Genomic DNA, 5,626 nt, shown 5'->3' with positions numbered 1-5,626 from the left:
CCTTCATACGGCCGACTGCTGTATAGCATTCAGTCATTCTCTCTCTCTCTCTCTCTCTCTCTCTCTCTCTCTCTGCCGGTTAGATTTACACAACGCATTAACTGTCAGTGTAGGTCATGGCTACAGCGTCAACGCTGTGTGTGATTGATTGGTCTCAGCAGTAACACAGATGAGGAGAGAGGAGGAAGAAGATGTGCTACCAGGGAGCAGGGCTGGTAATCACTGATAGAAGGCTCTAAGGTAGCGCCCCCAGGCACCCTGCTGAGGCAGAGTCAGGGCACTGACTTATATTGATGAACGAATTTTGTTTAAAATCCTACCTCATCTTCTTATTAATCAAAGCTGCTGAGCCACACAGCGGAAGTGTTGCTATTGTTCTTGCATTAGAGCGAGATTGCTGGTTCAATTCCTGTTGGTAACCGATAGGCTCTCGGTTTGTTCTACCTATGTATGCATGCGTTTTCTCTCTATACTCTGGCCTCCTCCCACAGTCAGAAATCCCCATGATTTGTAAATGAATGGTAAATTGTCTTGTCTCTGTGTGACCCTCTGATGAACTGGAGAACTGTGCAAGGTGTAAGCTGGGATGGCTTGTTCAAACCTTTGTGGTATGCTAGTTTGTCCTGCACCTTCTGGAGGTTTACCTGTAACCAGTATCCAACTGGATGTCCAAACTGTCAATCACTCATTTTAGTAAATCTAGTAAATCTTGGTGATATTTTTAACCAGCTGACTAAAAGTAGACAAACGGCTCCATAGATTGTAGCACAGATATAGTTTATTCAAAAAATCCTACAGGAGAATCTCAATAATGGTGGTTCCATAGATGCCCACCCATATCCTGAATGGCACTACCATTACCTTTACCGTTACTTATTATTATTAATTATCTATTATTATTGATAATAAGCTGTGATGATTTGCCTCCAGATTGAACTGGAGCAGCAGGGTTTAGGATGCTGGTATTTGTATGCAGCGTGATTAAGGTGGACATGGTTTGTTGGAGATTAAGGTGGAGAGGCAACAAAAAGAATGACCCCAGAGATGTGTTATAAGTGTATTCATGAAGTGTATGGGTGTAGCAGAAGAAGAAGGGGAGGAACTGGGTGAGATCGTGGTGATGAAAGCAGCAGACTAAAGTAAAAATTGATTGTCTCTGACAGCATATTCATGTATCTGTTGTACCTCCTGTGTTACAGTGACCCACATACACGCTCTAATTAGTACGTATTGATCTCCGTCTATGGTCTTGTGACTCAAACATCCGGTGTAGCACTCTTTACAGTCCAGCAACTATTAAAACCCTCATTTTCAGTTTGTCCTTAAGGAACCTCAGACCTTGGGGAAGTTGGCTCGAACAGACACGATACTGGTACTTGATGCTGTGTGCCATCACAGGCAGTGCATGCCCACAGGCTGAGTCTGAGAGAGGAGATGGACCAGTGATATGATAGGTTGGCAAACCAACTTTTTAGAGCCACAGTTGTCAGTGTTGAGTGTCTGGTTAATTTACCTGTGACCTTTTGTCCCGGAGGTGTCTGATAAACATATCTGTCCCAAACACATGTTCCTCTCATCATTGGGAGACGATTAGTCTTTAGCCCTGCATGTTATGAAGACCCTGTTTGTGTTATTTTGCATGTTTACCTCTTTACTAGAGTGAACAGAAATTTCTACTAGATGCAGTAAAGGTTTTTTTCTTCCACTGAGTCACTTCTGTCTTTAACATGTTGTTAACATGTTTCTTCTTGTATTGGTACCAAACATTGTGCCCAAATGAGTTTTTGGTAACAGCGATTGTTTAATGTGGTTGTTGGCTCAGAAAGGGCTTCTTTTGTTTAGATATTTATCTAGACTTCATGTTAAAAATGGTGACAAGTCACGGTTGACGAATGATGGATAGATTCACCTCAGTAATTTCTGGTTGCACTGAAGCTGCAAATTCACAATGCACATAATTCAAATTTAAAGTGTGTAATTGTTGAAAGGATAAATGCCACAGATATATTTGAACACTGGTGGTGTATTCTTATTGTCAAATGCTCTTAGAAACCGCAATCTGATCCACATATGTATGTCAGTTTCTTTCCAATTGAAAAGGCGTAGCTAGACGATTGCTCTCAATAGGCTTTGTCAAGTCATTGTCTTTTCTTTTATTTGTCCACTCCACCCTCCACGTGTAAAAAAAAAAAGTCAGTGTCAACATCACACCCTTGGCAATTTGGATCAAGTGTTGTTTAATTCCTCTGCACCTGGTGGAGAGCTTCTAATAGAGAATCATGGTCGTGTTCCTCTTAGTTCAGTAAGATTAGAACATGTTAATTAGAAATTCACCTGCAGCTCATCACTTCCTGGAGATTATAAGGTTATGATACATCATCTGTTTGGTAGCTCGGCTGATGGCAGTAATTTATGGCAGTTATCACACCTTTGTGTCAAGCTCTCCTGTACTGCTACTATCTGCTCATCAATGCTTATTGTAGGCAGAGCTGCTAGGTAATCAATGAAGAAGGTATTACTACAGCTAATGCTCAGCGGAGTGGACTTGGCAAAGGTACCAGAATTCCCCAGAGAACATTTAGCCTTTCCAAAAGAAACTACTGGATTTGTGCCACACTGATACTCTATGGGACAAAATGCACCTTAAGAGATGTAACCAACTAATAATTCCTGAGTAGAAGAATGACTAAAAACATATGGTGGCATGTGTGTGTGTGGATGGCAAGGTGCTTGTTTATTTCCTCTCATCGGCCCGAGAACAGGAGCAGCACAACCCAGTGATGCAGAACATCCTGGTAATGAGTTCTAACCTGTATCATAAGAAGCACAACAGTCTGAGCAATTAGTCATATTAAGAGGGTGGAGACTCGGACATGACACCTGACGGCTGGAAACTGAGGTAATTGTGGAGATTTCTAGTGTGAGCTTGGCATCTCTATGTGCTATCGTCGTTAGCGTCTTCTATTGGTTGCTCTGCAAATGTAGTTTCTACTGGTGCACACACTATGAGATACAAGAAACAAACAACAATACAGATTCAGGAAGGAAGGAAAATCTGTTTCATTTAAAATCTCTGGCCTTTGATTCTACAATTAGATTAAGATTTTGAGCTACTTTGTCAGTATAACAAAAATACCAACACAATTATCCACAAATCCCCCTCGCAGGATGACATTGCTGCACTACCTCAGTAATGGATATATAGGTCAAGAGCAGTTCAGACACAGTTAAATTCACCTCCTAAACAGTTGTTCTGCATAATCCTGTGTAATGCTGCATTAACTGTGTGGCTGAATCAAAATGCGTAACACTGTGAGTGCAGTGTAGTTACGGCATACAGGGGGAGGAATAATCCAATCCTCTTTTGCCTTTGTCACTTTTTGGCTTATTCATAAATAGTGAGAAAAAAACCCAAACTTTTAGGCTTTGTGTAATAGGTTTATGGAGAGATAAACTTCACAATAAAAACATGTTTTCCTGTAGTGCAGTAACTAGATGTTAGTCCTGGTTCAATAAAGGAAGTTGAAAATGAAGAAACTCTATTTAGGGGGTGTTGGACATTATTAATATATATTTCTCTCACCATCAAGAGGCAGGGATGTTATTATTTCTCCTTGTTGCTGTGTTGTATCCAGCCCCGCAGGGAACACAACCCCAGAGAGAATTGCTTGTATTTGCTTAAACACACTCCATTCATTCCGTAAAGCATTATGTACTGTCAGCCTGTTAGCTTAGGTGATTGAAGGAGTGAATTGTATGTTTTATGACACAACTAATGAAAAAAAAGTGGGAAAAATAGCGTGGCTTTAATATTTTTGTACCTAACAACATTGTTATTGTTTTTAACTCTTTATTCTGGACAGCAGGAACCAGTTTCTAAGTGAAGGCAGAGCTGTGGCAAATAATTTGTGGTTTTTCTGGAAACGTTGGTGGCATGTAGCTGATTGCTGGGCTTGGTTGTTACTTTTGGTTTCCATTGAGTTAATCACAGGAAAGAACTTGTGTAACCAGCCCTGCTTGTTGGGCTCTGTTTGATGATGTGACGGCAGCAGGGAGGGAGGATGATGAGATGAAGTAATGTCCCTGACAGTACTGATGAACTTTACACCTGTCTCTTACAGAAAGAACTTTGTCCTTTTACCTACAGGTATTATGTAGAACACATTCTTCAGTTGTGCATTACCTGGATTTCTCTGCAGTTTACATATAATTTGGTTGTGGACATATATCTTTTTTGTGTTTTTCACACCATTTTCCTGTGTTTTGACAAATATCTAAGGTTTTAAATGGGCATAAGGGAATGTGTTTCAGTACATTTAAATAAAATAATTTCATGAATGATAGGGAGCATCAGTCGTCAGGGATTTAGAGGGTTTTTGTTTGTTACGAACATGGTTGTACAAAATACAATGTGTAGTGAATTTCTTGACCAGTAAGTTAAAATTAAAGCAAGGATACAGAAAAAAAAATCTCAAAATGACAAATACAAGATTTTGAATCACTTTTAATTGAAATAAAGTGTATCATTTATCAATAAAGTGTCATATTATCAGGACAGGTAGCCTCAAAACAGAAATCCATTTGTAAGTGTGGCGACCTGCATTACACCCATGTTACCATGGCAAACAGGGCCCCTCACTTTTGCTCTGCTCTGCGACATTACTAACACTTCAACCACACTGTCCTCCACCTATTCTGTGTCCAACATTGGAAACATTAGCTCAGCTGTGACTGACTCCCCCTCCTTTAAAAACAGCCGACAGCCTCTGTGCACTGTTAAACCCTCTCCACTGCAAACCAAGTACTTCATTAATATAACAGCAGGGCGTAAAACAGGACAGGAAATTACATCACATAGGACCAAGGGAACTCCCTCAGCCCACTTTGGTAATGGGAACTCGTTAAGAGCTTGTAGAATATATTGATGCTGACCTGCTGACGTCTCAGTCAGAGCTGTCAGGGTGAGTGTAGTGGCACCACCAAGAGAAAACACATCCAACTTCCTGTTACTCCCTGATGCAAACCAGCCAACTAATGTTGATGAGGGACACGCTCTGTGGTGGCCTTGAGTAAACATTTGTAATCTGTGATAAAGTGAGGCTGCTGATCTGCAGGTTGAAATAGGATTTTAAGGGTTAAGAGGAGTAGAAGTAGTGGAAAACTGGCATTTATTCCTTGGTTTTGGTCCTACAGAAAAAGGTTTCAAGTTAGCTTTTTTTTCTATATCTTGGAAGAATCAAGCTATTTTTGCACTGACTTTAACTTTTTGTTTTGCTTATAACCATTGAAATGTAGACCTTCAATAGTTTTGATGTTTGTTTGATGGCATGCCATGGTATGGGAAATCACATGTCTTAACGGCAAGACACGTGAGTTGTGTGTGATATGCCTTAAAAGCCCTCAGAGGAGTTTAAAGGACAATTTCTGATGTTCTGCCTGGAGCCTGCTGTTATATTCTGACCCCATACCCCATAGTAGGTGGAATCAGGTGATTTATTGTCATAGACACAGTCAGTTCATGGTCATGCTCCAAATTTATGAAGCACTGAGTCCAAATTCAGTTTAATCTAACTGAGTGGTTTTAGCAATCACAAATTAACATATCCTGTTTTTTTAGTATATCTAG

General features: G+C 40.3%; 1 protein-coding gene across 6 annotated transcripts in view; it reads left to right on the top strand.

The window, feature by feature from the left end:
* LOC103381894 (rho GTPase-activating protein 44-like) overlaps positions 1-5,626 on the top strand; it is a 49,501-nt gene that overhangs the window by 444 nt on the left and 43,431 nt on the right. The gene's annotated exons all lie outside the window — the stretch shown is intronic.

The sequence above is a fragment of the Cynoglossus semilaevis genome, chromosome 8 (assembly GCF_000523025.1).
Source record: "Cynoglossus semilaevis isolate Cse_v1.0 chromosome 8, Cse_v1.0, whole genome shotgun sequence".
Classification (NCBI taxonomy): domain Eukaryota; kingdom Metazoa; phylum Chordata; class Actinopteri; order Pleuronectiformes; family Cynoglossidae; genus Cynoglossus; species Cynoglossus semilaevis.
Note: the sequence above shows the minus strand (reverse complement) of the source record. Positions and strands in the feature narration are given on the sequence as shown.